Consider the following 26817-nt stretch of genomic DNA (forward strand, 5'->3'; position numbering starts at 1 on the left):
ACACAGAACTGGGTAGGTGGAAGGGGATCAGGAAAGGTCTTTATGAGGAGGTGATATTTGAGCTAAATCTTGAAGGCAGCCTCTAATTCCAAGAGGAGGGAAGCAAGGAGAAAGAACATTCTAGGCATGAGAGGCATGTCATCTGTGCAAAGGCATGGACACAGGAAAGTTCTATAGGATAATAACAAGAGGATGTGTGAAGAGGGTCGTATGAAATCAGTCTAAGAAGATAGGTTAGAGCCCAATTATGAAGAGCTATAAACTCCAAACACAGCAGCTTGATTTTATCCAGGTAAGAGGTAGCCACTGAAGATTCTTGAGAAGGAGAATTGTTGTTGAGTCATTTCAGTCACATCTGACTCTCTGTGACCCCATTTGGGGTTTTCTTGGCAAAGATACTGGAGTGGTTTGCCATTTCCTTCTCCAACTCATTTTACAGATGAGGAAACTGAGGCAAACAGGGTTAAGTGACTTGCCCAGGATCACACAGCTAGTAAGTGTCTAAGGCTGGATTTGAACTCAGGTTCTCTTGACTCTAGGGCTGGAGTTCTATCCATTGTGCCATCTAAAAGAAGGAGAGTAATAGGGTCCAATTTATGCATTAGGAAAATCACTTTGGCAACATGTGGGATGGGTTGGATGGAGGATGTAGGGAAGAGATGGATTGGACTAGATGTTGGGAGACCAATTTGGAGAATACAGTAACAGTGCAGGTGAGATGTACTGAGTGCCTCAACTAGAGTGGATCCTTTGTGGAGAAATGGGGATTGATAGGGGAAATGTTGTAGAAGCAGAATAAACTTGTCATGAAGAAGACAAAGGAGAGAGAAGAAGCGAGGCTGACTGCATCTGTGAACCCGAGTGACTGGGGGCATGGAAGCACTCTCAGCTGACCTAGGAATTGGAAAGAAGAGTGGGTTAAGATGTCCTCTAAGTTCCTTCCAGCTCTAACAGTCTATGACTGTCTGGGTGGTCTGATTCTTGTCTGTTGTATCATCTACCTCCTCTGTTATTACAGGTTTTCAGTTTGAAAATAAAAGGAATGCTAAAGTTCCTTGGTTTTGTACATAACATTGCTCATTAAAGAAGACCGAAGGCATTTGGGGGAAATAAAATTGCAATTTTATTATCTTTGGATGTTAAGGGCCAGTGCCCTCTTCCCCACCAAGGCTCAGCCTAAAGTCTAAGCCAAATACTTGTCTATTAAAGAAGTGCTCACGAGCTGAGGATTCACTCCCAGGGGAAATTTCATTTCCATTGTTTCTCCGAATAAGTAGATTTATCTTGGCTTCCACTGTTTAAGAGAATGCTTTGATTGCTGCATACTTTCCAGACAAAGGCACAGGGAACCCTTCCAATGCATCAGGAAAGCTGCATGTGTCTCTGTTGCCCACTTGCACCAATCATAATCATTTTCAGTTCACAATTCAGAGGGGTTGTGGGAAAAAGCAACTGAGCTGAAATAAGTCTTGCAATAAAAGAAACAAATCAACATACTAGCAGGTCTCCCCACTCCAGTCTATTGAATTAGGACCTGTGGGGCACATTTTAGGCTGTGTTGTCTCAAATCACTTCACCTCTCTGTGAGCCTTAGGTTCCTCATCTGTAAAATGAGGGGTTGGACTAGACAGGCCTCTGCGGTCCTTTCCAGCTGGAAATCTATGATCCTACTTACTATGATTCACTGAATATGGCACTCTGAGTCTCTCAGAGTCTTCTTAGACATAGCATGCTTTTATATGGAACTTTAAGGTTTACAACCTCACAACAACCCACTGAGAGTAAGTATCCTCAATTTACAAATCCTTATTACCCTCAATTTACCAATGAAGAAACTGGAACTGAGAGAAGTTAATTAAGAGACTTACCCACACTCACATAGCAAAGAAGTGTTAAAGCCATAGCTTGTCTGAATATCAGAGGCAGAAAAACCTTCTGAGAGGATTGTGTTAGTGGCTTCATTATTATTGATCAGGAGAGGGAGAAGGGACCATTTCTAGCATTTGCATGATAACCTTGTTTTGGCTATTTTGCGTGGCCATGTTCAAACTTTTGTTAATATAAAAATGATATAGTGCCTGTCAAAGATATTATCAACAAAATGTTTTAAAATTGCACAATGAACTCTACACTAATAAAAGCAGCCAACACACATATAAATATATACCCATACATATACATATATGTATGTGTACACACATATGTTTTCATAACAATCATGTGAGGTAGTATTATAAATAAGAACTGGGCCCTTAATCTTATTTGGTATAGGGAACTCAGGAAAAACTTTAACCAATGCACACAAGGCTTCACCTTCTATACAATTCGTTGTCTTAGAAATTTGCCTAGGGGCACTAAGAGTTTAGGGCACCTAGGTGGCACAGTGGATAGAGTTGGCTCCAGAAGCAGAAGGACCTGAGTTCAATCTGGCCTCAGACACCTACTAGCTGTGTGACCCCAGGTAAGTCACTAACCTTGTTTGCCACAGTTTCCTCATCTGTAAAGTGAGCTGGATAAGGAAAAGGAAAACCACTCCAGTATCTTTGCAAAGAAAACTCCAAATGGGGTCAGAGAGAGTAGGACGCAAGTGAAATGACTCAACAGCAGCGGAGAGGTAAACTGCCCAGCTTTACCCAGACTGTATATGTTAGAGGCAAGACTTGTACCAAGGTCTTTCTGGTTTGATTTCTCTCTCCATTATGCTAGCTTGTTCTCTTATTGTAATTTTTAAAATAATTGGTCAATATCAAGCATAGCAAGTAATCATAGAGCTAGAGCAAAACTCAAGGGCCAATTAGTCCAAAGCCCTCACTTTGCGAAGGAGGAAACTGAGGCGCAGGAAGGTTAAAGACCACTCAGCTCACGAGTATTAGGGGCAGAATTTGAACTCAGACCCTCTGACTCCAGAGCCAAGACTCATTCTATCATATCACATCAGCTCTATACCAAAAATGTTGCAGAAATGATTCTTTTAAGGTCAACTGGCAGTTGAGGAGCCTTAGAAGTATTTCTTCAGATGCCTAATAGCTTTGACAACCACTCAGAAGCACTCAGCCGGTTCAACCTTACCTCTTCCAACACTCTGATATAAATTACTTGCTTTGATTAGCTAATGTTGCATCATGCTGCTTTCGCTCAGGCCATCATCTCATTGCCCTCCCACCAGAACTCTTGGGTTCCAGGGCTCTATTTGGTGAGATTTTACCTCATATTGCACATGGATCTGCCCTTCCTTCTTATCCAGGTCCCTTTTAGAATGTAAACTCTTTGAGGGCAGGGACTACCTTGCTTGTTTATATTTATATCTCTAGGTCTTAGTACAATGAGGGCAGCTAGGTGGCTCAGTGGATAGAGCATTGGGCTTGGGGTCACGACAACCTGAGTTAAAATCTGACTTGAGACAGTAGCTGTGTGACCCTGGGCAAGTCACTTAACTATGTTTGCCTCAGTTTCCTTATCTGTAAAATGAACTGGAGAAGGAAATGGCAAACCACTCTAGTATCTTTGCCAAGAAAACCTCAAAAGGGGTCACAAAGCATGGGGCAGGACTGAAACAACTGAACAATAACAACTTCGTACAATGCTTGGCACGTGGTAAGCCTTAATAGATGATCTCTCTCTCCCTCCCTATCCCACTCCCTCTCTCTGTCTCCCTGTCTGTCTTTCTCTGTCTCTGTCACCCTGTCTCTCTCCCTCTCTCTCTGTCTCCATCCCTGCTCTCTCTCTCTCTGTCTCTCTCTCTCCCTCTTTCTGTCTCTCTCCTCCCTCTCTCTGTCTCTCTCTCTCCCTCTTTCTGTCTCTCTCCTCCCTCTCTCTGTCTCTCTCCTCCCTCTCTCTCCTCCCTCTCTCTGTCTCTCTCCTCCCTCTCTCTGTCTCTCTCCTCCCTCTCTCTCTCCCTCTCTCTGTCTCTCTCCTCCCTCTCTCTCCTCCCTCCCTCTCTCTCTCTCTCTCTCTCTCTCTCTCTCTCTCTCTCTCTCTCTCTCCCTCTCTCTCTCTCTCTCCCTCTCTCTCTCTCTCCCTCTGTCTGTCTCTCTCTCTCCCTCTCTCTGTCTCTCTCCTCCCTCTCTCTGTCTCTCTCCTCCCTCTCTCTCTCCCTCTCTCTGTCTCTCTCCTCCCTCTCTCTCTCCCTCTCTCTGTCTCTCTCCTCCCTCTCTCTCTCCCTCTCTCTGTCTCTCTCCTCCCTCTCTCTGTCTCTCTCCTCCCTCTCTCTCTCCCTCTCTCCGTCTCTCTCTCTCCCTCTCTCTGTCTCTGTCTCTGTCTCTGTCTCTGTCTCTCTGTCTCTCTCTCTGTCTCTCTCTCTCCCTCTCTCTGTCTCTCTCTCTGTCTCTGTCTCTGTCTCTCTGTCTCTCTCTCCCTCTCTCTGTCTCTCTCTCTCTCTGTCTCTCTCTGTCTCTCTCTCTCTCTCTGTCTCTCTCTCTCTCTGTCTCTCTCTGTCTCTCTCTCTCTCTCTCTCTCTCTCTCTCTCTCTCTCTCTCTCTCTCTCTCTGTCTCTCTCTCTTTCTCTCTCTCTCTCCCTCTCTCTGTCTCTCTCCTCCCTCTCCTCTCTTTCTTTCTCTCTCTGTCTCTGTCTGTCTGGTACATGTGATATCTCTGGGATCTTTTGGGTTGTGCTAGCAAAGTGATGAAATAAGATAAAGCAGCATTGATCTCACTACATTTTAGCAGACAAATACAGATATTCAGGCACAAAGGACAGAGGATATGCAGTGAGTGCAGGGTTTGAGTCTGTTTGCCTCTGTTCCTCCCAGAGATGTTAACAAAGAGCTAAAGTGTTCTTGGAAAAAAAAAATTTTGAACAGGCCAAAGTGTGAGTCAAACACACTTTTGGGAGGGGCATTTATTGATTATCTTTCATATAACTTGGTATTCTAAGGCACTAAATGCTGAATTAATTTGCACTGGCGCCTTGAAGATTTCCTTAGCATGTAAATGCTAGTGAGTGATATTGTACTTATAAGAGTTGAGGTCCTGGAGTATAGAGGAAAGGGTGCTTTAAGGTCTATCTGCTGTTAAGGAAGGTAATAAAATCCACTCTTTTTTCTTTTAGTGTCTCTTCCTACCTCATCTTGGCACTGCCCCTTGCCACACCCTCTATTCTTGTTCTTTCTGCTAATCCTTAATTGAAAAGAAAAATTTCTATTAAAAGAAAAACCTTCATGGATTTTTAAATTTTCAACACCTAATTAACAGTGACTATTATTATAATGTGTATATTATATAGTAGTACTTATGTTATAACACTCAAGTTCAAAGACTCACATCTTTTCTCTATTTTTTGGATTTGCATTATTCCTTCCTCATTTTTCTTTCACTATCTTGTTTCCCTAGTTTCTCATGTTCTTTTGCCTTTCCTACCCAGTGACCCAGGCTTCCTTCTATTCCTTTCTTTTTCACTGTCAGTTTCTCACCATCACTTTTCCCCACTGTTTCTTTCTCCTTTTCCAATTCATCCCTCACTTTTTCTTTCTTTCAGTAAGTCAGTCAACAAGTGTTTATCTGGCTTCCTAATGGCTTAGATGCACTGAGGATATAAAGAAATGCAAAAATCAATCCCTGCCATTAAGGAGCTCACATTCAAGTAAGGGAGAAAATATACCTGGAGTCAGGAAGACCTGTGTTCAAATGCAGCCTCAGATGCTTACTAGTTGTGTGACCCTGGGCAAGTCACTTAACCCTATTTGCCTCAGTTTCCTCACCTGTAAAATAAGCTGGAGAAGGAAATGGCAAACCACTCTAGCATCTTTGCCAAGAAAACCCAGGTGGGTTAAAGAGTTGGACACAACTGAAAATGACTGAACAACAAATAGATTAGCCCTTGCTTCATGGGGGAGATGGCAATATATCAAACTGCCTTCCTCTTCTCCTCTTCCCTAGGGACCAATGTCTGTTCTCAGCTCTCTCTGGGTCTGCTGTTGGTCTCTGGTTTGAAAAGGAGCTGATACAAGTCTTCCTGTTTTCTTCTATGTTGTTTTTGTTCAGTTGTGTCTAATTCTTTGTGATACCATTTGAGGTTTTCTTGGCAAAGATACTAGAGTGGTTTGCCATTTCCTTCTCCAACTCATTTATGGAGGAAGAAACTGAGATAAACAGGGTTGAATGACTTGGCCAGGATCACACAGTTAGTGTCTGAAGCTGGATTTGAACTCAAGTCTTCTTGATTCTAAGCCCCCCATTCTATCCCCTGCACCACCTAGCTGTCCTGCTGACTTGCTATGGCCTATTAATCATCCACTAAAGATGTGGGTGTGAGCTTGGGTGTGGAGACACACACAACAGCCTTGTTTCCCAGAGCAAAAACAACAACAACAACACACACACACACACACACACACACACACACACATACACATACACAACACAAGCTTTGATCATAGACAAGAAAGCCACAGAGCTTTACTTCTAGAACACTGAGGCAAATAACGGAGCCAAACCCTAGAAGTGACCACATTTTGGAGACCTTTAAAAAAAAAAGGATAGTGTTAGAAGTGCATAGATTCAGCCACTGCGCAAGTAACTTAACCTTACTTGCCTCAATTTCCTCATCTGCGAAATGAGCTGGAGAAGGAATGGCAAACAACTCCAGTATCTTTGCCAAGAAAACCCCATACACACACAGAAAAAAAATACCATGAAAAGGGAAATAGGGTGTCTTGATGACTGATGATTCTGACATGAAGAATCAACCCCAACCCAGAAACCTCTTAAGGAGGTGGTGGGCTAGCTATGCTCCTTCATCAGTCAGCTGAAGCCCATGAACCTGTGGTTTAGGGCAACATGTCGCAGAATGTGTAGCAGAAATGATGATGGTATCTATGACTGGCTTTTGTGTCTTTAAATCTTTTTTTTTTTTTGCTTAGGCAATGGGGTTAAGTGACTTGCCCAGGGTCACACAACTAGTAAGTGTTATGTGTTTAAGGACGGATTTGAACTCAGGTCCTCCTGAATCCAGAGCCAGTGCTCTATCCACTGCGCCACCTAGCCGCCCCATTCTTTAAATCTTTCTAAAGAGAATAGAACTTGGTAATTTCTGGATCTTCTTCAACATATGATTGGTTCATTGTTCCCAGTCAAAATGCCCAAGGCACCTCTTGTTCTAGATTGTTACAGGGTAAATTAGAAGGACAAAGCTTTTAAAATATTTAAGCATTGGCTTATTAAACATTAATTTTGGAACTAAAAGTTTTGTTGTGGTATCCTCATATGTTTTGTACATTAACCTGAATGTCTTCCAAAGCATTTACTTAGGTATTTTTTAAAGGATTAAAGCTGAATATAGGAAAAATCCAACTAGCCAACCCCCCCAAAAAACAAAACCAAAAAACCAGACAAGAGTGAGTATTGCGTTTTGAAGAGGGGGATGAACGAACAATTCTAGAGGAATATAAAATCATCCCACCAATCTGCTCTTTGAAGAATACAAAAAAAAAAAAAAAAGAAGAGTGAGCAGTAGGAGTGGGTGCTAAATCTTGTTTCTTCACTAACTGGCACTGTTATTTAGGCAAATGAGTAACCATTATAGGATGTAGAGTGGAAAGGGATCTAGGACTTTATCTAGTCCACTGCCTCCATTTTACAGATGAGGAAACTGTGGCCTAGACAAGAGAAACAACTTACCCTTCATTACATAGGTACTAAGAAATAGAGCTAGGATTTAAACTTAGGTCTTTGGATTCTAGATGTAGTGCTCTTTCTACTATATTAAACTTCCTCTTACTGTCTGTTTTCTGTATTTTTAAAGTAGAACTAATAATTCTTGTCCATTTTACTTCACAGGTAGTTTTGAGAATCAAAAGAGATTTTTGTTGTTGTTACTGTTTTGGACTGGACCTATAATGTCATTGGTATAGGAAACTGTCAATAAGGAAACTCCTATCAACATAAATCAGTTCTAATCCACAGTCTTGGAAATTGCCCAGAAAAACATAACCAATATTTGTCAAGGGCAGGACTTGAACTCAAATCTTCTTGACTCTTAAGTTGGCTCTCTATCCATTATGCCATAATGTCTCTCATTTGAGTATTAAATGAGATGAGAGTCTGTGAAAGTAGGCTCATAAGATCATTGATCAGGACAAGAAGGAATCTTGGAGGATATTTGGGACTTTTCATTTTATTGATGAGAAAACTGAAGCCCAGAGAAGAGAAAGGATTGGTCTAAATTCACAATTAACATGCACCAGAACTATTGCAAAGTGTAAGATCTTTGTAAAGGAGAACATTTGGGGAATCTACGTTCCTACAATACTGGAGTTTCTACAAAACTGAGAGTTTCTATCAGGAGGGAATTTTTAAACAATCTCTCACAGAAAGCTTTGTGCAAGATTCACAGCAGGGAGTCAGCCAGTACATACTCTGCTTGGGTATGTATTCTATCAGCATGTAAAGTTTATAAAACATTTGAAGTAGTCTTATGAGTCAGGCTGATATGGGGAGTCATGGTGGTGGAGGCAGCAGCAATACTGATGGCTTAATAAGAGTAGAAGAGCAGCAGTAGAGATGAAAACAGTGTCTCTATGTAGAAAACAGATCAAGCCGACTTGGCCTCATGTACCTGAGCTCTTGCATCCCGCCTGGACCTGATAGGTGCTTTAAGGCATAGAGGATTCAGTTCAAGTATCTCAAGCAAACGGGGCTCTCAACCCTGACAGACCCCGAGTGAGGAGAGTTGATCAGGTACATAGCTCAGACTCCAAGCTGTCACACCAGTACTGTGAGGTTGCTTTCCTGTTGTTGTGTTGGGGACACAGAAGAATTGGAAGTAATTTAACTCTTAGTTTCCCTTGGAGGAATGGGAAGTGGTTGCCACCTAGGATGAGAAGAACATTTAATGTCTGATTCACTTTCTGGTTCTTTCCTTGTTAAAGCATTTCATTAAAGGTCTTTTGTTTTGAATTCATGTGTCACGTCTTGTTTTGGCAAAAAGCCATTGAGTGGGAGTTTATAATTGTGGATTTGAATATATGCTGACCTAAAACAGCCCATCTAACCTATGATGTAGTAATGCAGCCCAGATCACTATGGCAAATACATTGGGGATTGGGGGGGGTGCGCACTGTATATCTATATCTGAAAGGATTATTAAACTTAAAGGAATACTTAGGAAACAATAACTTCCAAGGGATCTTTTTTTAAAGGGAAAAGTATTAGATTTTCAGAAAAACAACAACAATCACCTGTTAAAATGATTGCTTCCTCAAAGTCTAACTCCTTGTGATGCTTTCACTCATTTACCAAACTCAAAGTTTTGTTATGTTTCCTTCTGGGCACATTCTTTCCCCATGTGTAAATCATAGAATATTCAGAAACTTGTCCTTCAGATAAGTAGTACAAGAATAGAATCTGAATGGGCCTTTCTTTCATTGTATCTCACCCATACTGTAAGCTTCTTAAAGACAGAGGTTATTTTGTTTTTTTTCTTTGTATAACCAATGCTTAGCTCAGAACCTGCTTGATACTTGTACACTTTGACATATATTCAATCTCATCAATGTAGGTACTCTCAAAAAGAGTGTAAACCTCAACACATCCATAACTTCTCAACCTGTGTTATCCTTTCTGCTTATTAATTCTCCACAGAGGGTTCACCAAATGTGCTGGGGGGGGGCTTTTCTCTCGATCTCTCAACATGGAATAGATAGCAACACAGCACATTAGGCTACTATTACACATTACCACAGTCAAAGAATATGAAAAGACAATTTTTAAAGAAAAAAATTCTAGGCTTTATGAAAAAAAATGCTCCAAATAACCAAATAACTAGAGAAATGCAAATGAAAATAAGGCTGAGGTTCTACCTCATATCTATTATATTGGCAAAGCTGACAAAAAGGGAAAATAATGAATTTTAGAGGGTCTCTGGGAAGACAGATACATTAATGAGCTTGGTGGAGTTGCAACTTGGTCCAACCATTCTAGAAAGTAATTTAGAATTATGCCCCCAAATTTACTAAACTATACATACCTTTTGACCCCAGTGATACCTTACTAGGCTTATACCCTAAATAGATCAAAGGAAAAGGACCAATAGATTAAAACAATATTTATACAGATCTTTCTGTTATAGCAAAGAAGTAGAAACCAAGAGGGTATCCATCAATGAAGAAATTGCTGAACAAATTTTATGGAACATTACATTGCCATAAGAAATTATGAAAGGGATGATTTCAGTGAAATGTGGGAAGACTTGTATGACTTGATGCAGAGTGAAGTGAGAAGAACAAGGAGAACAATTTATACAGTAGAAACAACATTGTAAAACCAAACAACTTTAAAAGCCTTAAGGACTTTAGAATCAATACAATGGCATACTTCCTCATCAGTCCTTTGGAATTGTGGTTTGTCATCATCTCTGTCAGGAAGATTCAGGGTGCAGAGTGAGACATATTTTTGTTGGATGTGGCCAACCAATGGGGACAATTTGGTTTGGTTTGGTTTGGTTTTTGCTTGACAGGGATTTTGTTTCTATTTTTTCCCCAATGGTAGAGGGGGTTGGGAGGAAGAGAAAATTTATTTTTGTCATTTGAAAAAAAAAATTTAATTTAAAAAATTGTACCTGATTATCACTAGATGGCTAGCCCACCTCCTTTTCTGGTCATATATTTCCCTGATAGCATCCTTTATCCCGCTTTTCCTGTGCAATTCTTTATGGAAAAATGTGGCACCCCACTCACACCCACTGCCTGACTCTCTGCTGTCCTTTGTGTTACACACAACTTTAATTCTTTGAAGACACTGTTATTAACATGCTTTGTAGCTGTATAATATCACTGGAAGAATATTGGCATTTAAAACATGAGTCTTTGTTTCAGGGATAAACTTGCATTCATTAAATGCACTCTGCAATTTCCCAAATGCAATCCAGCCTGTTCTTCCTATTTCTATTCAATTCTGGGCCCATTTTATAGTCTATCCACAGTGTTCATCTAAGGTATATAGAACAGTTGACTTTCCATCTAATTGCATATCATAGTCTGGATAATGGGTGTTCTTCATCTACTTGTTTTTTTCCTTGTCTCCTCGTTTAAAATATTAATTCCATTGTAAGTAGGAAATGTTTCATTCTTTGTAAAACCTCAGTGCCTAGAACAGTGCTGGGCACATAGTAGGTGGCTTGACATAGTCATTACAATGTTGTAGTCAAACAAGAACATCTGGATTACCTCACCATCTATAGGGAATTCCTCTAGTATTTGGACTCAATATTGAGCTATAAGAATTTATGAAAACTTCAAATAAACCTGGGAAGATTTATATGAACTGATACAAGATAAAGTGAGCAGAACCCAAAGATCAATGCATATAATAACAACATGTTAAAGCAAAACAACTAGAAAGAAGACTTAAGAATTCTGATCAATGTAATGACCAATAACCATTTCAGAGAACTGGAGATGAAACATGCTTCTCACCTCTGGATAGAAAGGTAATGAATTCAAGGTGCAGAATGAGCCACTTATTTATAGACATGGAAAATGTGGGGACTTGTTTTACTTGACTATGCATTTTTGATAAAAAGGATTTTGTTTTTCTTTCAATTTAGGTAGTGGGGGCTGTTAAGGGAGAATTGGACCAGTGATTGAGTTACAAAAATAGGAAAGCATGAAAAGATGGCCATTGAAGCATTAAAAAAAAAAAAAAGAACAGATGAGAACAGAAGTAAGTTCAGTAGGAAACACAGATGAGCAAGATAGCTTTGAAAATAACATATGAATTTGTTGTATAACTGGGGGAGAAGGAAACTGCATGTGATACATATTCACATCTGCCTGTGAGAATAGCTCATATTCAGCATGAACTGGTGAGGGGAAGGACTATTTTTCCCTCCCTTCTTTTAGGGCCCATAGCCCCAAGAAATGGGTGTGGAGTTTGGGTTTGTGGTCTTCTGTTTGTGCTTTGTAATTTTAGGTACATGCAGTGGAATCCCTAAACCCAGTATCAAACCACGGTGACCTTGGAGGATTCCAAGCAAGGTGTTGCATCCAGCCCCAGCAAGGAAGCCCTGAAAAGCCAGAGTGCCCAGGAATCAAGCCCAACATGGCTTTGGACTTGTTGGAATTGTACTACATTGGAAATGGGCAAAACTGTGAACCTAATCCCCTTCCTCTCCCTAGAGAGGGAAATGGTATGGAAGAGATTATTCCCTCCAGATATTGGTGGGGGCTGGGGGTGTTCCTATGCTTGGTCTTGCTCTAGCTTTGGAGTAAAATAACCTTTTGTAAAAGTTAATCCAGCTGCTCAGTAGTTAAATATAACTGGGACACAAGGACCCCTAAAATTGAGGGAAGACAAGCTGTGGGGACTGGAGCCAATGGCAGAGAGGTTAGTAAGTCTCTAACTCCCTTAAGGGTATTGGAGATCCTAGGGGGAGGGAGTAACACATCTGGCCTTCAGGCAGTAAGGGCCGGGGTAGACACTTACATATTGAAATAATGATAATAGTAATAGCTAGCATTTATCCAATGCTTTAAGGTGTGCAAAGCACTTTATAAGTAAATCTCATGTAATCCTCACAACAACCCCGGGAAGTAGGTGCAATTTACAGATGAGCAAATTGAGGAAGACAGACAAGTGACTTACTTGCCCAGGGTCACATAGTTAAATGTCTGAGTGAGACTCAAACTCAGGTCTTCCTGACTACAGGTCCAGTACTCTATCTACTGCACTATTTGCCTCTAATGTTCATCTTATTTGATATTTGTTAAGTTCAAAATGAAATGAAATTAAAAAAAAATTAACTAGAACTGTTCTCCTGTATGATTCTAGACTAGGAGTTCTTAACCTGGAGTCTATGAACTCGTTTTAAAAAAAAATGTTTTTTGACAATTCTATTTAAATATAATTAGTTTCCTTTGTAACTCTGTATATTTTATTTTCATATATTTAAAAACACTACAGTTAGCCTTTCCACATCGTGACTTTCCCCATCAAAGTTTTGATACATCACAGGTCAGTGTAAGAAATGAAATCAAAATTTTGGAGGAATTTTGAGGAAGCTCAAAAGCTAGCAGATGACATAGAGAAAAAAATTTAGGGGGCAGCTAGGTGGTACAGTGGATGGAGCACCGGCCCTGGAGTCAAAGAGGACCTGAGTTCAAATCCGACCTCAGACATGCACTACTTAATACTTCCTAGCTGTGTGGCTCTGGGCAAGTCACTTAACCCCAATTACCTCACTAAAAAAAAAAAAGAAAAAAAAAAACAAAAGTTTAGAATGCATAAAATACTTATACAGTATTGTATAATATCAGTCCAGATTTTGCAATAAGATACTGTAAACACCCCATAAAAGAAAATGAAAAAATTGAGACTTCTTCTCTGGTACAAAGAGAGGGCCAAAAAATTTTATGGGGGGTATCCAGATTGCATTGAGGGGGCCATGTCCATAATTCCCCCCCCGATGTAAAACGATAATTATATTCTGAGAAAGGATCCCTAAACTTTACCAGATGCCAAAGAGGTCTGTAACATAAAAAGGTTAAGAATCCCTGATCTACACTTTAGGTATCTCACCAGAGCTTCCTGTAACCCTATTTTGTCCCTAAGAGTGACAGTGAAGTGGGGTGCCCCGGGCTATGATGTACAAGAGGACTGGTAAGGAATGACTACGAAAAGCAGGACTCTAAGGGTAGAGGCTAAGCCCACAAAGGGATTTGCTCTCAAACCCTGAACTGAAAGGGAAAAAGTAAGGCCAAGTTGGACCAGGTGAAAATCAGGGCAAATAGCTGTTGTGAGTCCTAATTCAGTCAGGCAGAAAACATTTACTAAGCACCTATTACGTGCTAGGAGCTCTGCTAAGCACTGGAGGTTACAAAGAAAGGCAAAAGACAGTTTTCCCTTTCTCAAGGAGCTCCGGGTCTGACGTGGGGGACAACTTTCAAACACATACGTACAAAGAAGTTCCCTCCCTTGCCTGAGCTAGTAGCTCATAAAGGGCAGCTGTGGCTGGGACTGGGTGGAAAGCTGGCCTGGCCCTTGTCCCATTCTCACAAGGCAATTTATTGAGAAAGATAGGATGGTCTGAGTTGCAGAAAGGCCCAGAGACTAGGTGACTCAGAAACCTCTAGACCTATGCTATCGGAAGACCTTCATTCATTCCTGTGAATCAGTGTTGTCTTCGCAGAATCTTACCACCTGGGGCTCATTCTTGTCTTGGTATTTCCCTAGATGAAAGAGTTCTCAGATAAAGATCCTTTGTCTCTTGTGGGTTAGGAGAAGGAATGGGGGAGCTGATCTCAACTCATCAGACCTGGTAGAGTACCACTGATGAAACTGATCTCAGACAGTGTGGGACTTGGAGCCAAGAGCACCCGCATTCAAATCCGGCCTTAGACAAATTGTGTGACCTTGGGCAAGTCACTTTACCTATCTTCCTCAGTTTTTCTCATATGTAAAATAGGGATAATAATAATATCTACCTCCCAGAATTGTTGTGAGGATAAAATGACTCATTCTGTACTGGAAAGAGATGCAAAATGCTGTCTTGAGAGACTGGCTTATGTAGTGGAAAGTGCATAGGCCTTGGAGCTGGGAGGCTGGAGTTCTAGTTTGGACCTTTCCAATAACCAGCTTCATTACCTTAGCCAGACTCATTAGTAAAATAAAGAGATTGAATGAGGTGATCTCTAAGACTCCTTCTGGCTCTTAAATCCAATGAGTCCAAGTCAGTATAGGTGGTCTGGGAAACCTTTGCACTATAAAAATGCTTCATGAACAATCATAGTTTGAGGATCACTGGTTTAGTGCCACACATCTGGGAAAAAGGAGTTCTTCATTTCAGGAATTTGCATTAGCTTGTGATTAAGGAAAAGATGCGTTAACATGGATTGAGTATAGAAGCAATGTGCATGTGTGAGTGTTTTTGGAAAATGAGGAAATACTTAAGTTTTGGGTTTTTTTTTATTTGCCTTCTGAGCCAGTTCTTTCAAAGATATTTTATAAAACAACTTGACTTGAGATAGAGTAAGGAATTTGAGAGCACCCTGAAAATCCTTGGACAGAATTTTTCTGGATGGCTTTTATCTAACAAACAACTCAGATTACTGATCACCAGACAGAAAAAGCTTACTATGTTTTTCCTTCTTTCAGAGCTGTTAAATTGCAAGGAAGTGAAAATTTAGAAAACAAAAATCAGATTTTAATAAAGTTCAGAGTACTAGTCTTTCTCAAATAGGTGGCCTGTCGCTGGAGGGAACTGTATTTATTATTATTATTATTATTATTATTATTACTATTATTATTATTATGACTTGCTTGAGTCTCATTAACTAAAAAAGTAAATTAATGAAATGGAGTCTCTGGCAATGAACTCCACTCTCATTAAAGAGAAAGCTGGGTAAGTCAAGCAAATGTAAGTACTGAAAATAAGCTGTATGTGAGAAAGGAGGTGCTCTTTTACTGAGACCAGGAATGTGCAGAGACCTGGGGGCCTGGAAGGTTTGGGGATGGGAGAAGGGTTTCTCTTCACACAGAAGTTTATTGAGAGCAGCCAGGGTGGCTGTTTCCAAGTCTCTTGGCAAAGTTAGGGAGGGTTTGGATTTAGAGACAATTCAGACAGATAATATAATTTACAAGGTATCACATGCCATATCAATTGCATCTTTCAGATATTCAGACTTAACTGGCATGGATTGAGCAGCACTGATGTTCCAAAAAAACCCCAAAACCCTAAAAACAACAAAAACAGAGGTTGTGCTTTGAATGATAAGCAATTAGCTGGAGCTCACTAAATCACATGCTCTCAAATGGAATATAAGGAAATAGATACAAAATAAAGTCAAGATTTAACTAACATTTTGAGTAATTAGACACTCAAAAGGACTTTAGCTTTCACCTAGTCCGCCTCTGTTCTTTCACAAAATCTCAAAATTGGAAGATAGTCCAAGAAGCCATTTTGTCTTATACTGATCTAAAGAATTTTCTCTAAAATATTCCTGAGAAGTGGTCATCCAGCTTTTGCTTGAAGACCTTGAGCAAGGAAGAACCCATTACCCACCAAGGCAGTGCATTCCAGTTTTGGAGAGCTCATATTCTTAAGAACTTTTCCCTTAATGCCAGTTTTATAACTCTCCCAAAAGAAAATAACTTTAGGTTAGTTCCTCGTTTTACAGCTGAAGAAACTGAAGCCCAGAGAGGCAACATGACCTGCCCAAAGGAAGGTAGTGTTAGAAGCAGTACTAAAATTAGATCCCAGGCCTCCTTACTTTTAGTCTAGTGCCCTTTCTACTGAACTATGCTTCCTTAAATATATTTTTAAAAGATTGCTGCTTTTCTTACTTTTCTTGAAAATGTCCTCCCTTTCCAGGGATGTGTGTGTCTGGTCTTGCAGCTTTTCATATATTCATTCATTGATTGAAATCATGTTTTATTAAATCCTTACTATGTCAAGAAAGATAAAAAGTTTAGATAAGATATAGTCCTTGCCCTTATGGATCTTATGGCCTTAAAGGAGAATGTGAAGTATATAAAATAAATATTTTCTTACTTTGGTGCATTCATGATTTCATTAATTGGATATTTTCTCCATCTATATAAATAAAAACTTCTCCATACCTGTGAAATTCTTGTCCCCATTTTCTATATATTCCCCATGGCATATCTACTTCCCTATGGAAGCCCTTTTTACTTCTTTTCATATCTTTAAAAAAAATTTTTTTTTTGTCTAGGCAATGGGATTAAGTGACTTGCCCAGGGTCACACAGCTAGTAAGTGTCAAGTGTCTGAGACCACATTTGAATTCAGATCCTCCTGACTCCAAGGCTGGAGCTCCATCCACCACTCTACCTAGCTGCCCCTAAAAGAAGTATATTAAGAATCATTCCCCAGTGGATAAGGAATCAAAGCATATGAACCGACAGCTATTGAAGGTGAGAATGACAAACTATTAACAATCAGATGAATGATGTTACAAATCACTACTACTAAGGGAGAGGCAAATTCAAACAACTCTGAGGTTTTATGTCCTACCCAGAAAATTTGCAAAGAGTACAGCTGTGAATATTCTATCGAAGGAGGTTGTGGAAGACCAGTGCACTAATGCATTGCTGGGAGAATTATAAATTGGTCCAACTGTATGGAAAGCAAATTTCAATAATGCTTAAAAAAAAAAGAGTAGAGTGTCTATACCTTTTGACCTAAAGAACGGTCCCATACGCACTAAAATTATTCATAGCAGCACTTTTTGTGGTAGTAACGAATTGGAAACAAAGTAAATGCCCATAGCTTGGTGAATGGCTAAACAAATATTGGAATATGAATGTAATGGAATATTATTTTTCTGTAAGAAACCATGAATGAACAGAATTCAGAGAAGTATGACAAGACTTATATGAACTGATGTATAATGAAGTAAGCAGAATCACAAAGAATAGAAGGTTCAAGGGAAATATGATAAACTCAGCTTGAACATATTGAATTTGATGTTCTGGTGGGATGGGCATTTAAAGACATAGATGTGAAGTGGGTATTGAAAGAAGATTGTTAGAGTAGAAGAGACTGATGAATCACATGGTTAAGACGTTTATTATAGTGCTAGTCGATATGAATACAGAAGTCTTAAGGATAATGGTAGAGAATGGAGAGACTGTTCTCTTGATACTTCAATGGATCTATGGTATCAACAATATTGGCCCTCCTGTTTATAGTGAGGATCATACCTCATCCACGCATTCTCATTCTACATAATTCTTGTCCTCCCACAAATACTTCCCAAGGGATTTCCTGATGTGCTGTGGAACATTTTCATATCTCTTGTAATTACATGAATACCAATGGAGCACATGGAATGTCTATCTATTATTTCTTACTCTTTATTTTTTTCCTCCATTTTAAAAATTAATTTATTTTGAATTATCAACAATCACTTCCATAAACTTCTGAGTTTTAAATTTTTCTCCCCCTCCCTCCACACCTCCCTCCCCTAGGCAGTGTGCAATATGATATAGGCTATATGTATACATTCCTATTAAACATATTTTCACATTAGTGACGTTGTAAGTAAGAATTAAAACCAATAGGAGGAACCACCAGAAAGAGGAAATAAAATACAACAGAAGGAAAAAAATAGTAAATAGTATGCTTCGATCTGCATTCAAACTCCATAGCTCTTTCTTCTTTGTGGACAGCATTTTCAAACATGAGGCCTTTGGAGATGTCTTAGATCCTTGTATTGCTGAGAAGGGTTAAGTTTATCAATATTAGTCATCGCACAACATGGCTGTTATTGTGTACAATGTTCTCCTGGTTCTGCTCACTTCACTCAGCATCAGACCATATAAGTCTTGCCAGGTTTTTCTAAAGTCAGCCTGTTCAACATTTCATACAGCACAATAACATTCCATTACATTCATACACCACAACTTGTTCAGCCATTATCCAATTGATGGGCATCCTCTCAATTTCCAATTCCTTGCCACCACAAAAAGAGCTGCTATAAATATTTTTATACATGTGAGTCCTTTTCCCATTTGTATGATCTCTCTGGGACTTGGTCTAGAAATGCAGGGGAAGGTGGCCCAGCCATTCCAGATCTTAAATTGTATTATACAGCAGCAATCATCAAAACTGCTTGGTACTGCCTAAGAAACAGAGTGGTGGATCAGTGGAATAGGTTAAGTATTCAAGACACAGTAGTCAATGACTATAGTAATCTATTATTTGATAAACCCAAAGACCCCAGCTTCTGGGATAAGAACTCACTCTTTGACAAAAACTGCTGGGAAAACTGGAACAGAGTATAGAAGCAACTGGGTATAGATCAAAATCTGACGCCATATACCAGAATAAAGTCAAAATGGATTCATGATTTAGATGTAAAGACTGATACTGTAAGCAAACTGTAAGAGCAAGGAATAGTTTACTATAAGATTTAAGGAGAACAGAAGAATTCATGACCAAACAGGAGACAGAGGACATTAGGAAAAGTAAAATGGATAACTTTGATTACATTAAATTGAAACATTTTTGCACAGTCAAAGCCAATGCAACCAAGATTAGAAGGAAAGTAGAAAATTGGGAAAGAATTATTACAACCAGTATCTCTGTTAAGGGCCTCATTTCTAAAATCTATAGAGAATTAAGTCAAATTTATAAGAATACAAGTTATTCCCGAATTGATAAATGGTCAAAGGATATGAATAGGCAGTTCTCAAATGAAGAAATTAAAGCCATCTATAGTCATATGAAAAAATGCTCTAAATCACTATTGATTAGAGAAATGCAAATCAAAACAAAAATGAGGTACCACATCACACCTATCAGATTGGCCAACACAACAAAAGAGAAAAATGATAAATGTTGGAGAAGATGTGGGAAAAATTGGAACACTAATGCATTGTTAGTGGAGTTGTGAAATGATCCAACCATTTGGGAGAGCAATTTGGAACTATGCCCAAAGACCTATAAAAATGTGTATACCCTTTGACCCAGCAATAGCACTGTTTCTTACTCTTTAAAAGCCACTGGCCCGCCTTCTCTTTTGGCCATAAATTTTGTTGCAATCCTTTACTCTGTGTTTGGTGCAGAATTCCTCATTCTGCAGCCTACTCCAACCCCTTATATATTGTTCCACTGATCTTTGGGTGACCCACAATTTTAAATCTTCATTCACTATAGTATTCCAGTATATATCTTTAAGCATTATCTTTAGGATAAACCGTAAATTCCTCAGCCCAAAATTGAAGATCCTCTTCAAGTACTCTCCAATCTACTTTTCCTGCTTTATTTCACATCATTCCCCTTATAGACTATTGTCTAGACCAGAGGTTCCCAAACTTATGTGGCCTACCACCCCCTTTAAAAAAAGTTACTCAGCATCCCCCTGGAAATCTACTTTCTTTAACCCTGTAACTTTTAAAAAATTTGCATCATTTCAAAAAATTATAAAATATATATTTAAAACAATGCATTTTAAATTTAATGATTTATCATAAATGTATGTTTTTCTCCTGCATTGAAATTTTGATGATGCAATTTTGCGTCACGTAACCCTATAGTACGTATTGTAAGCAAGTCATTACGCACACATGTTCTTGCTGGACTTCCTGACAATGCACAACAAGCTTGCCTGCCAGCACTTGCTTGTTAAGACCTGTTGGTGAACTTGATCAGTGTGGGTTTTAACTTGCGTTTTGTGTGTTTATTTGGAAAATAATGTCACTGCAATTTTAACTCTGTTACACAACAGATGAAACATGTTTGAATGGTTTTTCAAAATTTTCATATCTTCTCTTCTTTCCTTATCTTCCACTACCCCCTTATTTTTATTCAATGCCCTACCCATTGCACCCAAGGCTACTACTGCCCTCTTCTCATTGTTCCAGCATCCCATTTTGGGAACTTATGGCCTCTAGACAAATTATACTACCAGCAATTCTATAAACTTGACATTCCTTCTCTCACCTTCTATACCTAGGATGCACATTCTGAGTCTTTTCCTTTTTTCAAGATTCATTTCTGGCTGAGGTGCTATCTACTCATGAAACTTTTCCTGATCAGTCTAGTTCATTCTAGTTCTCTTTGAACTACCTTCTATTTACTTTTTTGCACGTTCTATCCACCACTGGCTTCCTTTTCCCACTCTACTCCCAAGAGAATATAAACTCTTCGAGGTGGTTGTCAGAGAGTAAAATGTGAAATATAACCTGACACTGGATGTACATTTCTATTTCACCAGGATCGATTGCTGACTATAAATTAATTACTTATATCTACAGAGTCATCTTAAAGTGTAAATGAACAAAAATCATGTGTGTTGACTGGAGCAGGCTTCAAAATCAGTCCCAATTGCTTATCAAGAGGCTTGGATCTTCATCGTTTCCTTCATTCCTTTGAATTAAGAGTATTTAAAATTTTTTTTATTTGAAGAATTTTTTTATTTTTGTTTTTAGTTTCAAATTCTCCTAACCCTTCACCCTGACCCCCACCCATGGAGAAGGCAAGAAATAAGATACCTATTATACATATGAAGTTATGCAAAACATATTTCCACATTAGCCATGATGGAAGGGGAGGAGAAGCAAGATAAATAAAGTGAAAAAAAAAGTTTCAATCTGCATCAGAGTTCATCAGTTCATTCTCTGGAAGTGGATAGCGTTTTTCATCATTAGTCTTTGGAACTGTTGACTACTTTTTTTAAACCACATATGCCTCTTGGGGTTGAAGTAAGACATTTATCTGCTACTGTCACTATTGAATTAATGAGATTCACCCGATCTCTTTCTTGGTGAAGTTTTAAAGTAAAGGGACTCACTATCTAGAAAGCATAAGACTCTCTAGGGAGGTGAAGTGATCATCATTCAGGTACTGGGCATTTGAGGGGGTGGGAGGAGGGTCAATAATAGGAGAGGAAAAGGTACTGAAAGAGGACAAATAAGGAAAAGACAAACTTTCTTTATTTCACAACTTGCATCTGGCTTTCTGTATTTTGAATGAGGGGGGAGGAAGAAAGGGAATCAGCATTTATATAGTCCCTATGATGTGCCGGGTGCTTTATAAATATTACCTCATTTGATCCTCACAACAGTCCTGCAAGGTAGGTACTATTCTTATTCTTATTTTATAGTTGAGGCAACCAGATATTAAGTGACTTGCACAGGGTCATATAGCTCATAAGTGTCTGAGAAGGGATCTGAACTCAGTTCTTCCTGGCTCTGAGAGCAGCACTATATCCACTGTGCCACCTAGTTGCCCAACAAAAGTCTTAGAAGACTTTTGCAGAGAAGACAGAGCGAAAGAAGCACGTTCCTCTGTCACCTTGCTGCTAATGGCTTTTTCAGATGCTTTGCTGATTATCTTAGTTAACATCAATGTAATTTCCCAGTAACTTCCCACCCATAGAATAAAAAACAACAAAGAACTTCTCCTAAGAGGAAGAAAAAAACCCTTTCTTATATATGACAGCATATGCCTTATTCTGCACCTGTAGTTCACCACTTCTTTACCAAGAAAGGGAAGGTATGCCTCAGCATCAGTTCTTCTGGAGTTGAGATTAGTGAATCCTTTGACTTGAGAGAGGGAGAGAGGAGGAAATGGGGGGGGAGAGAGAGAGAAAGAGAGAGAGAGAGAGAGAGAGAGAGAGAGAGAGAGAGAGAGAGAGAGACAGAGAGACAGAGAGACAGAGAGAGACAGAGAGAGAGAGAGAGAGACAGAGAGAGACAGAGAGAGACAGAGAGAGAGAGGGAGGGAGGGAGAGGGAGAGGGAGAAAAAAGGAGAGGAAAAGGGAGAGGAAAAGGATGTAGTGTAGTGGATAGAGACCTAGAACTAGTCTCAAGAAGACTTGAATTCAAATCTCTTCCCAGATACTTACTAGCTGTATAACCCTGATCCAGTCACTTAATCTCTGTCTGTCTCAGTTTCCTTATCTGTTAAATGGGGATAATAATAGCACTTACCTCCCAGAGTCATTTTGAGGAAAGTGAACTTTTTATAAAGTGCTTTGCAAACTTTAAACTCCTATAAAATGCTAATTATTTTTATGTTTATGCATGTATGTATATATGTGTGTATATGTTTACACACACACACACACACACACACACACACACACACACATACACAAAGTGTCCCAAAAGTCCTAGCTTAAACATACAGTAAGACTTTGGGGACACCATAGACACACACATATAGATCCATGAATACATACATATATAAAAACTTTCCCTCCGTTTTTGGCCTCTTCGGAGTAAATGCCCAGCAATGGTATTATTGGGTCAAAAGCTATAAACTCTAATTACTTTTGCCAGGGATTTCTTCAAAGATCTGTGATATCACAAGAGTGGGCAATCTCTCCTTTAATACAGGGCACAACCCTTCTTCACCTAAGTAGACAACTCTTCATAATGTTCTTTGATACCCTCCCTCCCCAAAAAAATTCATCACCAGGTGGCCAACTTTTTGGTGATATTGCTGGTGACAAAAGTATTGAAATAGTTTTCTTTTATCTCCTATGATCCCAAAATCTTTATTATTTATTTTAACCAAGAATTCATACGGGACAGATCAGGCTCCTTGTCATTCATCATTATATAGTGTACTATTCTGCGTGAGTCAAGTTGAGACTTCAACTGAACCCAGATGCCTTTATCTTCAGCTTCCTTTTCGTTCTGATCATTTTCCTTCACATACTTCGGGAAGCTTTCCCTCCCCTTTAGAAGGCTTAATATGCTTAGTATGCTTATTAATTCACTTGACCTGAATTTTGCCCTTAAGTTTGTTTACAACAGTGCCTACAATATACTGAGTAACATTTTAGTCTTACCATGTCTTCCCGTGGTAACATTTTGGGGACATTGCCTGTTGAATTATCTTCATTACTCTCGATATCTACAATACCACTCTTCTTGTAGATTTGAATATAGGTAGCCAAAAAGACAACGCCATGTTTCCATAAGGGCCCAGAGAACAAATACCATGTCCCTCTCCTCTTTACTTATGTATTAATCATTTTGCCAAGTCTCTGGAAGATGTTGGTGCCAGACACAAGGCCTGAATAATTTTCAAGCCACTTTCACATATAACATCTGGTTTTTATAACAGCTCTACAAGGAGGCAAGGCCAGTTGGTCACATACATACTGTATACAAAACTGATATTTAATGATTTATTCCAGATTAGGCAACTACTAAGGAAGGGTTCCAGAACTAGAACTCAAGTTTTCTGACTTCATGCCTCTTGTTCTTCATATTATGCAACATACTGTCTCAGCAAATGGAAAGAGAGCTTAGACCAGAACCTTTCTAAAATGACATATGTGTGGCTTACGGGTAGGTAGTGTCAGTGCTACTAATTGGGAATAGAAAACCAAAGCGAGTGATCTAAATATTTAAGTCCAATTCTAGTTAACTATCCAGCATTTAGCACAGTGCCTGGCACAGAGTAGGTGCTTAGTAAATGCTTATTGATTAATTGAAAGAAAGTAAGGTTGTCTCATCTCTGTGCATGCCATTGATAGAAACATGTAATGCAATGCTATGATGTATCAGTTTGCCCAGTACCCCTCAGGCGAGGAAACACCTGAGTTATACAAACATAGGAAGGAACTATTCCAGGGGTGCAAGGTGGGGCAAGGCACCCAAATAATTCAGTGTTGAGAAACAAAGACAATTTGTCCAAGGCCTAGACAGGTCTTCTGTTATCCATGCATAATCTTCTGAAAGAGCACCTTTGGTCCTGTTTTCATCCTATAGCAGGGGAAAAGGATAGAGAGTTTTAAGAGAGAAAAGCCAATGGTGGCACCAAGAACAGATGGAATTCAATCAAGGAGTCAATTTTTAGCTATTGAATTAAAAAATGCCTCATGTTTTTCAGACAGCTTATAACTCTTTAGGAAGGTGAAATTCAGCAATTTAATAGGAACTGCTAATCTGAATTTATTTATAGGTTGTAGAGACACTCAGAAGTTGGTGGGAGACAAAATCTAAGAAAGGAATCAGTACTAAAGCATAAGGTCTTACATTAGTATGCACAAAATCAAAAGGTAGAGATAACAGATAAGATAAACCTGAAGTCCTGATGCAAGGTAGAACAGTTTGAACTCATATGTAACACAGAAACTTACTGGTGTAAGAATCAAGACTTGACTATGGGTGCATATATATTATTCAAAAGAAATGAGATAGAAATGAGGTAGAAAATATATAGTAGCATTTATATTAAAAGGGCACATTTGTGCAAGGGAATGCAGTGTTCAGAGGGAGCAAATGAAGTGGAGAGGATTTGGGCAGAGATCAATGAAGGCAGAAACAGAAGTAATATTGTCAATGGAGTATGTTATAGACCAACTGGACAGAAGAATGAAATAAATGAGTTCAAGAAATATATCATAAGCCTGGCATGTATCCATGGATGAGGTACATTTAAGATACTGCTCTATTCATATGGAGGAGTTTAGTGCTGAAAAGAACAGGAAAGTATTTTACATAAAGCAAAAGATTTATGTCAGCTGCCAAAAGATATAAAATACTTCCACAGTTATAAATGAATATTTTTGATACCTAACAAAACTAGGAAAAGATTTTATTTTAATGAAGACTGTTAACAGATGTAGGTGAAGTAATATAGCATGCAGATGCTTTTAAAGTCATTTTTTGATAGAAAATGAGCCATGGCAGAAATATAAAGTCTCAAATCACCTTGTGAACAATGCAGAGTGATGACTTGCTTATTACATGTGAATAGTTTTATGGTTTAAAGTAGGAATTCTTTAGCTGGCCTGCACAGAGCACCGCGCGCATGCCTCCTCCCCCCCCAGCAGTCCAAAGATAGATTTCATGGTGTGTGTAAACTTACATAAGAAAAAATACATCTTTATTTTCACTAATCTTTAATTAAAATATAGCATTTCCTTCAACTTATACCATAGTAGTATTATTCTTCACCAGACTGTCAAAGAAGTCCATGACACAAAAAGGTTGATAATCCCTGGTTTAAAAGGGCTGAAAATTTTTATTTATTAAAAATGGGGAAAATGTGAGTACAAAGGAACATACTTCAATGACATAAAAGGAATTAAAGAACAATTTTGAAGACTTGTGAGCTGTGGGATATTATGCTACCTCAGCTCATTTGGATATGACTAGAAAGGGTAAAACTGAAAATAAAAAGAGCAATCATATAAATATTTGGAGATTTAAGCATGCTTTTAAAGGTACTATCAATTGCATAGGGGAAAATTGAGAAGTGGTTACTTTATAAATGGAAGGTAATTCACTGAGCACCAGGAGGCTTTCATTAGAGCAATTATAGATAAAGAAACCCACACAGGATACTGACTTAGAAGGTTGGTGATAAGAAGAATCTGTAGCAAAGACCAAAGACCTGGCTGAAAGGTAAAAGCCTCAGTGGCTACCTAGTCTGAACCAATACCTGAACAAGAATTCCCTTTAAAACTTACCTCAGCAGTCATTAGAGAATGCTAGGTGGCATAGTGGAATCAGAAAGACCTGTATTCCAATCTCACCTCAGACAGCTTTCTATCTTTGTGACTCTAGGTAAGTTATTGAACTTCTCTGCCTCAGTTTCCTCATCTGTAAAATGGAGATAATAATAGCACCTACCTTACAAGGTTGTTGTGAGGTGGGAAAAAATGAGATATCTGCGAAGTGCTTTGCAAACCTTAAAGCATTCTGTAAATGTTAGCTATTGTTATTGTTATCTAGTCTTTGCTTGAAGACTTTCAGTGACTGATAGCCTCTCACCTCCCAAAGTAGCTCGTTTCATCAGCTGTAATTGTCAGGAAGTTGTAACCTTATCTCAAACCTAAATTTGCCTTTTTGTAACTTCCACTTGGTTTCTGGATTTGCTAGTGGGGGCCAAGTATTACACACAATCCTTCTTCTGCCTAAGCAGTTGGAGAAAGTAATCATGCCCCTTTCCATCTCCTCCCCACTACCCACCAATTTTAACTTCTTGAGGCTAACCATCTCTAAATTCCTTATGAACTCAAAGCCTTTCAATATCTTGTTTGCTCTCTTCTGAACACTCATGTCTGTTAATGTTCTCCCTAAAAGTGACTCCCAGAACTGAATACAATATTCCAGGTCTGGTCTGACTAGGGTGGATTTGTTGTTGTGGAGTCATTTCAGTCATGTCCAACTTTTTTGTGACCCCATTTGGGGTTTTCTTGACAAAGATACTGGAGTGGTTTGCCATTTCCTTCTCTAGCTCATTTTACAGATGAGGCACTGAGGCAAACAAGGTTAAGTGACTTGACTAGGGTCACACAGCTAGGAAGTGTCTGAGGGCAGATGTAAACTCATGTCCTCCTGACTCCAAGCATGGTGCTCTACCCATTGCACCACCTAGCTGCCTTAGGGTGAAGTACC

The 26817-nt window shown here is 39.1% G+C and overlaps 1 pseudogene; it reads left to right on the forward strand.

The window, feature by feature from the left end:
* The first annotated feature begins 623 nt into the window (after positions 1-623).
* Positions 624-26817, forward strand: part of LOC110208644 (dnaJ homolog subfamily C member 7-like) — a 79899-nt pseudogene continuing 53705 nt past the window's right edge.

The sequence above is a fragment of the Phascolarctos cinereus genome, unplaced genomic scaffold, assembly GCF_003287225.1.
Source record: "Phascolarctos cinereus isolate Bilbo 61053 unplaced genomic scaffold, phaCin_HiC Scaffold_5;HRSCAF=322, whole genome shotgun sequence".
Lineage (NCBI taxonomy): Eukaryota > Metazoa > Chordata > Mammalia > Diprotodontia > Phascolarctidae > Phascolarctos > Phascolarctos cinereus.